The following is an 11,206-nucleotide window of genomic DNA, read 5'->3' as shown; positions in this document are numbered from 1 at the left end:
ATGTAGTCGACTGTGGTTTGAGTCCTGGACCTGGTGGCTTAAACTCAAACTGGGCACATGTGTGAGTGTGCCCAAGATCCTGAGAGGAGAATGGAGGAAAAGGGATTGTGGTGTGGCCATCCCCACTGTGGGGTGATTTCTCACTTTCTGTCTCTCTCTCTGTCTCTGTCTTTCTGGAGAATGTATGCGCCCTATAGCAAAAACCTCTCCAAAAAAAAAAGAAAAGAAAAGAAAAGATACTTCAAACAGCGGAAGGTAAAGAATCTGTTTGTCAGGTGAAGTCATTTCTTGTCAACAGCCACAGGTAGTCCGTGAAGGCTAACTTCAACACCATCTTCAAGCTGAGCAAACAGCTAGTGGGTGGACCTGGTCCTCCTGGCCTGGATGAGTGCCTCCTAGGAATTACTCCTTGTTCTCATACTTGTGCTTGATGTGTTTCCACAGCTTCCTGTGGTTCACGTGCTCACAGATGGCATCCGCACCTTGATGGAAGGAATGCTCGAAGAACAAGGCGTCTACAATGATGGTGAGGGCGAAGGTGGACATCCTACGCGACATCAGGGAGGAAAACCTTGCACTATGCGTCGGGGCCTCCGTGTTTCTCCACTCCAAACTCTGGTCACTGCCAAGCGAGATGTTTAAGGAGAATGACGCTGGGGCCGGCAGGTGGCATGCTAGGCCTACCGCGGTTCAAGTCCCCGACCTCATGACTTGTTCTCTCACTTTCTCTCTCTTACTCTGTCCCTCTCTGGTCAAATTTAAATAAATAAATAAATAAAGTTGAATAAAATAATTCTTTTTTAAAAAAAACGAACAAACACTATTCTTCCTTATTGTGTCTTATATAATTTACACAAAAATAAATATGCATATATTTGAAGGGATCTTAATAAGTTTTACTGATGGGGTATATAATCAAATAATTCAGCATATACCGTCCTTTATGTATACCTTTTTTGTTCCACTATCAAAAGCCTCCAGGTTTTTCACTCTATTTAGTAGTTATTCTCATTCCTGGGTATATTAGCACACACACCAGCATGAGCTTTTTCTTTTGTTTTTAAAGAGCCATTTTATTTTTAACTTTTATTTATTTAAATTTGACCAGAGAGGGACCGAGCGACAGCGAGAGAGAGAGAGAAAGTGAGAAAGCAAGTCGCCAGGTCCCAGTCTTGACCCATGGTTGGCCATGTGGGAGTCCAGTGCCTTTAACCACCACACCACCTGCCAGCCTCAGCCCTGCGTGAGTTTTAAGCCGCTGGGTCCAGAACTCGAACTGCAGTGGACTACATGGGTGTCCAGTGACATAACCATTTCGCCATCTGCTGGTACCTCACCTGGGAGATTTTTTTTAAGGCAACAAGAAGCCTGTACCTCATTCAAACCAATTTAATCTGGGGGTTAGGCATAGTATTGTTGGTTTCATTGAGAGATTTTTGCTATAGGGCGCGTGCACTCACCAGACAGACAGACAGAGAGAAACAGAGAGATAAAAAGCGAGAAATCACCCCTCAGGGGGAATGGCCACACCACAATCCCTTCTCCTCCATTCTCCTCTAGGGATCTTGGGCACGCACACACGCACCTGGCGTGAGTTTAAGCCACCAGGTCCGGGACTCGAACTGCGGTTGACTACGTGGGAGTCCAGCGACATAACCAAGTATTGTTTTAGAAACTCCTCAGATGACCCTCGTAGGTAGCCAGGATTGAGATCCCCTGCCTTTGAAACAGGCAATTGTCTTTAGAAAGTACTTAGTGGAAAAGACCCAGTTGGAAAAACATCCTGTTTGGGATGTGATTTTTTGGCTAACCCCAACTCCTGGAAGCCCTGAAACTGACCCCTAGAGGAAACGTAATCCAGATCACAAGGTGTCCAGCCAGCATTCATCTCTCTCCTCTTAACTGAAATAAAGCCACGAGTATTAGATAAAAGTTCAAACTAACACACGTTTAAGAGGCAAAATGGTCTTTAACCAAGATTCAAGAAGTTTTAAGTTATGAGGGAAGTAAGGACAATGGTGGACCATGAGTTTTGAATTCGGCTCTGCTGGAGTGTATAAATAAGCTGCTTTACTTTCCCCTCGGTTCTCCACTGCTTTGCTTGCCCAATTAGTTTATACAATGACTCTGCAGAATAACTGAGCACTTCTAGGCTGGGCACCAAAAGCAAGCAGTGGGTCCCATATAATTTGCTGACTCTCTTTTCCTTCCTTAACCCTTTGCTAAAAGAACCACTGCATTGTTTTTGTTTTCTATCTCATCTGCATTTCAGGGTTATACTTTTTTTTTTTTTTTTTTTTTTGAGACAGGGTCTTACAATGCTGCCAAAGTGATCCTGAACTCATAATCCTCCTGCCTTGGCTTTCTGAACAGCTGGGATTATAGACCTAAACCACTGCATCAGGCTATTTCGGTTATACATTTCTTTAGCTAATGTCAGAAAACGGTTTTGCCTTTGCTTCTGTTTATTCTGCCAACAAATTTTCTCTCAGAATTTAAAAGTGGGCTCTTCTATTAAACTTTTTTATAACCTTACCCTTTATTTCCAGTCCACACAACTATTTTTTCAGGAGAAATAAAAACCCCAAAATATAAACAATACTAGCTTCTGATTAATGTATGCAGGTTATTTCTTTCTGAAATAGGTTGCTTAATTGGAAAAATCTCTAGTCTTTAACATAATCTTACAAGAAATACAGTTTTATTAACCAAAATGCATTAACAACTCAGAACATACTTAAGCTATGTACTAATGCTGTAGCGATTAGTCCTCTCTGGTACCCAGACTGTGGTGTCTAAATCCCATTTTCCATTAGAAAAGATAAAGCATTCCTTTGAGAAATGACTGATTATAGGCCCAAGACAAGAAAGAGAAAGATAAGTTTGAAATAGCCTTTCGTGCCCATTTTCCATTAGAAAAGATAAAGCATTCCTTTGAGAAATGACTGATTATAGGCCCAAGACAAGAAAGATAAGCTTGAAATAGTCTTTCGTGCCTACAAGCAAGGAAACTCTTAAAGACGACTTCTGTCAAAATGATATAGGAGTGGGAACCAGCAGTTAGCGTAATGGCTATGTCGCTGGACTCCCACGTAGTTGACCATGGTTCGTGTCCCGGACCTGGTTGCTTAAACTCACGCTGGGTGTGTGTGCGTGCGTGCCCAAGATCCCAAGAGGAGAAGGGATTGTGGCGTGACCATCCCCCCTGGGAGGTGATTTCTCGCTTTCTGTTTCTATGTCTCTCTCTGTCTGTCTGGCGAGCGCACGTGCCCTATAGTGAAAATCTCTCAAAAAACAAAAAACAAAAAAAAGCTTATAATGACATGAAAACAGCCATTTTTGTTAGTGTCAATTCATCATTCTGAAAATTAGTAAGTGATGTCAAGCATCAAGCTTCTGTCTTCACATATTATATTTTAGGGCAACCAAAGAGATGGTGTGGAAAAATGCTTCACAGAAGAATCATTGCTAATAAATAAACAATTAGAAAACAGATAAGATTTTCTTTTTTGGTGGGGAGAGGTTTTTGCTATAGGGCGCATGCACTCAACAGAAAGAGAGAGACAGAGAGACAGAAAGCGAGAAATCACCACCTGGGGGGATGGCCACGCCACCGTCCCTTCTCCTCTATTCTCCTCTCAGGATTTTGGGCATGCACGCACATGTGCCCGGCATGAGTTTAAGTCACTGGGTCCGGGACTCAAACCACGGTCGACTTCATGGGAATCCAGCGGCATAACCATTATGCCAACTGCTGGTCCCTATGCATCACATTGTTGTAAACTATCCACTTTTCCTCAGTTGCTTCAAAAAAGGATCCTTTTCCTCACGTTTAATGAGCATATTGCAGATGTTTACACACACCATCAAATGACTTCTTTGAGTTCATGAGGAACCAAATATCAAGCTTGCTTATGTACCCCAGCTTCTTCAGGTGGTCATGAACACTTGAATGATGGATGTTCAATGTTTCTGCAATCTCTCACATTGGGTAATATGGGTTTGATTTGATCAATGCCTTTATTTTGTCATCATCAACTTCAGTGGGCCTCCTTGAGTCTTTTGAATCATTGTGATCAAAATCATCAGCTCAGAATTTTATGAAGCGTCATTGGCACTGACATTGTTGTAGAGTGTTGTCACAAAAGAATGTCCACAACCCTGATGCATGTTCTTCCCTTTGCAGAAGTAAAACAGTAAAACATGGCAAAAATGCACAGTTTGGACTTCCATTAGTAAAACAGTAAAATATGGCAAAAATGCACAGTTTGGACTTCCATCCTCAACTTGTAAAATCTATAAAACTCAACCAAACAGCTTAATTTTCTTTTAGAATGAAGCTAGACCTGTCAGCTGTCAAATGACATAGCAATATCATAGATGCAAATGACTCTTGTACTTCTAAAAATGAATTAGTGCCATCTATCCGAAAATGGGTCATGACTTTTCTGACAACTCAGTATATATTTATATACATGTATATATATGGGTGTGTGTACAGAGGGTGTGTGCACATGCAGGGGCAGGGGGAGAAACCACACACCCAATGGGGCAAGCGGCAACCCCCTTTCCTTTATTCATCTTTCTCCTCAAGATAATATCCTGGCACATCCACACATGTTTTTCAAACGGCGAGGGCCAGGATGCAAACCACAGTTAGCCATGTGGGATTTGACTCCCTTCATTTGTGTTTATCAGATGTGCTAGTGGCTAGCCCAATATGATTTTTTTTTTTTAGAGAGATTTTTGCTATAGGGCGCGTGCGCTCGCCAGACAGAGAGAGACAGAGAGACAGAAAGCGAGAAATCACTCCCCAGGGGGGATGGTCATGCCGCAATCCCTTCTCCTCCATTCTCCTCTCAGGATCTTGGGCATGCACGCACATGCGCCCAGCGTGAGTTCTAAGCCACCGGGTCCGGGACGCAAACCCCGGTCGACTATGTGGGAGTCCAGTGACATAGCCATTACGCTAACTGCTGGTTCCCTAGCCCAATATGATTTTAATTGTGGAGTTTTTGTTTTGTTTTGTTTATTTATTTATTTATTAGAGATTTGCTATAGGGCATATGAGCTCACCAGAGAGACAGAGAGACAGAAAGCAAGAAATCACCCCCGAAGGGATGGCCACACTGCAATCCTTTCTCCTCCATTCTTCTCTCGGGATTTTGGGCACTCATGCACACATGCCTGGTTGGAGGTTTAAGCTTCCAGGAAAGGGACTCAGTGGTCAACTATGTGGGAGTCCAGCAACGTAACCATTACACCATCTGCTCATCCCTAATTGTAGAGTTTTTGTAGACGTTTATGAAGTTGAGGATGTTCCCTGTATTCTTAATTTGCTGATAGTTTTAATCATAAAAAGGAGGACCAGCAGATGGTGTAAGGGTTACATCTCTGGACTCCCACATAGTTGACCTCTTTTGAGTCCAGGACCCAGTGGCTTAAACATCATGCCAGGCACATGTGGTTGTGTACCCAAGATCCCGAGAGGATACTGGAGGAGCAGGGATTGCAACACAGCCATTCCCTCAAAGGGTGATTTCTCACTTTCTGTCTCTCTGTCTCTCTCTGTCTGTGTCTCTAGGGAACACATGTGCCCTACAGCAAAATCTCTCTAAAAAAAAAAAAAATCATGAAAAGGCACTGGATTTTGTCAAATGAGTTTTGTGTATCTTTGACACAATGTGATTTTTCTGCTTTGGACTGTTGATGTCATTAATTACATTAATTAACCATTTTTGGTTTTTTATTGTTTTCAACCAGCACCTATATGAGCTCACCAGAGCTAGAAACAGAGAGAGAAGGAGAGGAAGAAATCGTCCCTCAATGGGGCGCGGTCACACTGCAATCCTTTCTTCTCCATTTCTCCATCTTGATGAGATTTTAGACATGCACACATAAGTGCCCGGCATATTTTTCAAGCTGTGGGGCCAGGATTCAAATTGCATGGTTGGTTGTATGGGATCTAGCTCCTATAACCACAAACCTATTGGGCCAGCTCCCTTAATTTTTTTAAAAAAATGTTTTACTTCATTGAGTGAATGAAGAAAAGTTTTACTTCTTGAGAGAGAGAGAAATAGGCACCTTTGCCAGGGTTTCATCACATCATGATTCTCCCCAACCAGCCTCTTAGACAGCCAGGATCATAAGCACACACATGTGTGTGCCCACTGTGTTTCGGGGCAACTTGGGATCCAGATACTGGTTTGTTTGTTTGTTTGTTTATTTATTTAAGGATTTTTCCTGTGGCTCATGTGCGTGCCTGGTGTATTTCTCATGTACCCGGCATGAGGTCCTTTTCTTTTATTTTCTTTTCTTTTCTTCTTTTGTTTCCAGAGTTTGGCTTTATTCTGCAGTACAGAAATCATTTGGAGCCATTCTGAGACAGACGTCATTGAGAAGGCTCTGTCAAATCAATACTGCATTGCAGCTTGGTCCATTGAAGAAACCATGCCTGGGATATAAAAGATGCTTCTACATTTTACCTGCTTTCTGACATTGGTTCCTTTCCCGTTACTTTAAATCTTTTGTATAAATCTTCCAGTGGTGTTATAGACACAGTATCTCCTCCGTAACATGGGTTTCAATCCATGTGAAGAACTTTCTTTCCATTTACTGACGTTATACCCCAGGATTCATTCCGTCAGGCTGGTGCCCAGCACAATCACGTCGTACTCCTTGTTCATGGCAGGTCAGGGCATGGAGGGAGGACTCGAGAAGGGAGAAGGCGCAGGGGATCTGCGGCCACCTTAAGGAGGCGGAGAGAGTCTTAGGCCGCACTTGGCCTGAGGGAAGAGGAAAAACAGAAAGAGGTAAAATGGAGGTGATGAGGAGGTGAAGCAGGCTGCCACCTCAGACAGGGAAGAGAAGAGCTACCCAGCGTGATTTTCAAACTGAGGAATCTGGGACTCATACTGTGGCTGGCCATGTGCAAGTCCAGTGCCTTAGCCACTATGCCACCTGCTGGCCCCAAATACTGGTCTTCTTAATTTTTTATTTTCTGTAGTTTGAAGCCCAACCTAATTGTTGGGTTACTAAAAATTAATTTGTATCTTATTTTTATTTTAAAAAAAATATTTCTTCTTGTATTCATGGTAGAATCCATGTGTGCACATCTATTGTGAAAAAGAGAGAGGAGAACCCTCTACAGCATCTGGTCATGCTGCAATTTCCTTGCTGCAGTCCTTCAGGCCATTCGATCTTGGGCACTTGCACACCACCCTGGCATGTTTCAGGATGACTGCCCCAAGGACTCGAACCACAGCCACCATGTGGTATTCACCTTCTCTTGAGCAGCATACTACTGCTGCATCATAGGCATTATCTTAGAAAGCTTCCTCTACCACATTGTCTAGAACCTCTCCTCAACATACTACTCTCTATCCCCTTATCCTTTATTCATTTTAATGCTTATCATCCCCTGACATAGGTTCATTCATTTGTTTATTTTCTGCTTCCCCGACTAGAATGTAATCCTGCAATGGCAGGAACTTTATTGTTCACTTGATTTGTTCACTACTATATTACTACCACCTATACTGCCTGGCACATTACTGTTGCTCATTAAGTATCGGTTGGATACATGAATAAATAAAGTTCACCATCACATCTCCTTCCTCTTCTTTTCCAGCTCATTCCTGTAAAAACAGAAAGAGAACGTAGCAAGAAGAGTATCTTAGCAAACAGTGGGCCTCAGCCACAGATTATCTGAGGCCTTGAGCAAGTAGGCAGGGTGCACTGAGCAAGTTTTCTGGGGCTTTAGAGAATGACTCTTCTAGTCCATCATTTCAACCACTGTTTCATAAATTCTTCAAGATACTTGCCCCATTTTCTTTTCACAGTGCCTACCTAGAAAATCCTTAACCCTGGCTCTCTCTGGGCTTGGACCTAGTTGGCAGCAATATGGCTAAATGCACCAAGAAGGTCAGCATCATCGGTAAATATGGGACCTACTATGGTGCCTCCCTCTGGAAAATGGTGAAGAAAATTGAAATCAGCCAACATGCCAAGTACGCTTGCTCCTTCAGTGGCAAAACCAAGAAGAAGAGACGGGCTGTGGGGATGTGGCGACATCTCTCCTGCATGAAAACGGTAGCCAGTGGTGCCTGGACCTACACCACAGCTTTGGCTGTCACAGTAAAGTCTGCCAGCAGAAGACCGAAGGAATTGAAAGACCAGTAGAAGCTCCATAGACATTCGGAATATCACTAGTCTATAATAAATTAGTTAATTTATGTAACAGCAACAACAAAAAACCCTTAACCTTGAATCTATCCAAGTGGTTACTTTTCTGACTCCAGACGGGCACTATAGGAGAAAATCATTCCACTATGTATTGGGTTGTCGGAAAAGTCATGATGCATTTTTGTATAGAAAAACATAGAAAAATATGTCATGACTTTTCTGACAACCCAATAAATTACTGCCGCTACACATTCATGGTTACTTATTTTAACCAATGAGGACAAGGTAAATAAGAAAAATAGTAGCTAATATTTATTCGACCATTCCAACCCATAAGGACAACATAATTTAGTAAAACTGTTGCTGGGGACCAGCAGTTGGCGTAATGGCTATGTCACTTAACTCCCATGTGGTCGACTGCGGTTCAAGTCCTGGACCCGGTGGCTTAAACTCACGCTGGGTGCGTGTGCATGTGTGCCCAAGATCCCGAGAAGAGAATGGAGGAGAAGGGATTGCGGCATGGCCATCCCCCCTGGGGGGAGGTGATTTCTTGCTTTCTGTCTCTCTGTCTTTCTGGCGAGTACACACACCCTATAGCAAAAACCTCTCCAAAAAAAAAAAAAGAATAACTGTTGCTAGTGTTTATCCCTGAAAATGGTGTAAATGCTTTAATCTGCATTTATTCTTTTGTCTTAGTCCTTTGAGGCTGATATAATAAAGCACCATAAACTGGGTGGCTTATAAGCAACAGAAATTTATTTCTAGAGGGTAGATAGTCCAAGATCAAGAGATTGGCAGATTTGGTGTCTGATAAAGAGGGAGCGATAAGGGAGTTTTCTGGGGCCTCATTTATAAGGTAATTAGTCCCATTCATGGGGCTCAACACTCATGAGCTAATTACTTCCCAAAGGTCCCACCTCCTAATACTGTCACCTTGGGGTTAGGATTTCAACATATGAATTTGGAAGAGATATAAACATTCAGTTGTACAGTATCATTTAAAACCTATAACACCATCATAAGGTAGATATTATTCCATATACTGATGAGGAAACTGAAGCAGAGAGAGGCTATGTAATAGTTTAAAGTCACAAAGCTAGTAAGACATAAGATCTAAACTTTATTTTCAGTTTTACTATAGGGGATGAGCACGCTCCAGAGACAGAGAGAGAGATAGAGAGACCCTCCTCCAGAGGAATGACCACACCACAATCTATTCTCTTCCAGTCTCCTCTCTTTTTTTGGAGAGGTTTTCGCTATAGGGCGTGTGCACTTGCCAGACAGAGAGAGACATAGAGACAGAAAGCAAGAAATCACCCCCCAGGGGGGATGGCCACGCCTCAGTCCCTTCTCCTCCATTCTCTTCTCAGGATCTTGGGCACGCATGCACATGCACCTGGCGTGAGTTTTAAGCCACCAGGTCCGGGACGCAAACCGCAGTCGACTACATGGGAGTCCAGCGACATAGCCATTACGCCATCTGCTTATGCCCAAAGTCTCCTCTCAAGATTTTGGGCATGCATGCACATGTGCCTGGTGTGTTTCTCAAGCTTCCAGGTCTGGGACTCAAACCATACAATCAGCCATGTGGAATCCAGCCATCTCTTTTTTAAAAAATATTAATTTAATTTATTATTATTATCATTTTATAATTTGACCAGAAAGCGACAGAGAGAAAGAGAGCAAGAGGGAAAACTAGAAAGCAAGCTGCTGCCAGATCCAAAACTCAAACCACAGTTGGCCATGTGAGTCCAATGCCCCAACTCCTACACCACCTACCCACCCGCTGGGATCCAGCCATCTTAACTGCTACACCACCTACTGGCCCCATAGTCTGAACTTTCAATTCAGGCATTCTGAGTTCAGACCTGGAACTTAAAAAAAAATTTTTTTTTTCTTGGACCAGCAGGCAGCATGGTGGTTAAAGAGCACTGGATCCTACATGGCCAACTCCATGGTTCAAGTCTTAGACTCAGTGGCTTGAAAAAAAAAGCACCAGGCCCCTTTTGGCTCTCTCAGTAGCACCGTGGTGGTTAACAAGGATAAGAGCCTTGCAAAAGACGGCAAAAAGGGAGCCAAGAAGAAAGTGATCCATGTTCTAAAAAAGATTGGTAGGACATGAAAGAATCTGCTATGTTTCACATAAGAAATATTGGGAAAACACTAGTTACCAGGATTCAAGGAACCAAAATTGCACCTGACAGCCTTAAGGGCCATGTGTTTGAAGTGAGCCTTGCAGATCTGCAGAATGACGAAGTCTCATTTAGGAAATTCGAGCTAATTACTGAGGATGTTCAGGGCAAAAACTGCCTGACTAACTTCCATGGCATGGATCTCACCCATTACAAAATGTGTTCCACGGTCAAAAAAATGTCAGACTATGATTGAAGCTCATGTCGATGTCAAGACTACCTATGGTTATTTGCTTCATCTCTTCTGTGTTGGGTTTACTAAAAAAGGCAATGACCAAATACAGAAGACTTCTTATGCCCAGTATCCGCAGGTCCGCCAAATTCGGAAGAAGATGATGGAAATCATGACTCAGGAGGTGCAGACAACTGACTTGAAAGAAGTGGTCAATAAACTGATTCCAGACAGCATCGGAAAAGACATAGAAGAGGCTTGTTAGTCCATCTATCCTCTCCATGATGTCTTCGTCAGAAAAGTAAAAATGCTGATGAAATACAAGTTTGAATTGGGAAAACTCATGGAGCTTCATGGTGAAGGTAGCAGCTCTGGAAAAGCTACTGGGGACGAGAAGGGCACCAAAGTTGAACGAGCTGATGGATATGAACCACCAGTCCAAGAATCTGTTTAAAGTTCAGACTTTTAATAGTGACAAATAAAAAGTCTTATTTGTGAAAAAAATAAAAGAAAAAGAAAAAATGCGCCAGGAGTTGTGAAAAAAATAAAAGAAAAAGAAAAAATGTGCCAGGAGCTTGTGCCCAAAATTCTGAGAGGAAAATGAAGGAAAAGGGATTGCAATGTGGCCATTCCTCCCCCCGCGGAGTGGGGAGAGTAA

The 11,206-nt window shown here is 42.7% G+C and overlaps 2 pseudogenes; one reads left to right on the top strand and one right to left on the bottom strand.

The window, feature by feature from the left end:
* Positions 1-402: 402 nt before the first annotated feature.
* Positions 403-7,321, bottom strand: LOC102498325 (cytochrome b-c1 complex subunit 9 pseudogene; annotated as a pseudogene).
* Positions 7,322-10,287: 2,966 nt separating this feature from the next.
* LOC102482635 (40S ribosomal protein S3a-like) lies at positions 10,288-11,002 on the top strand (annotated as a pseudogene).
* Positions 11,003-11,206: the final 204 nt, after the last annotated feature.

The sequence above is a fragment of the Tupaia chinensis genome, unplaced genomic scaffold (assembly GCF_000334495.1).
Source record: "Tupaia chinensis unplaced genomic scaffold, TupChi_1.0 Scaffold143599_1, whole genome shotgun sequence".
Classification (NCBI taxonomy): Eukaryota; Metazoa; Chordata; class Mammalia; order Scandentia; family Tupaiidae; genus Tupaia; species Tupaia belangeri.
This window is presented reverse-complemented; position numbering and strand designations above follow the sequence as displayed.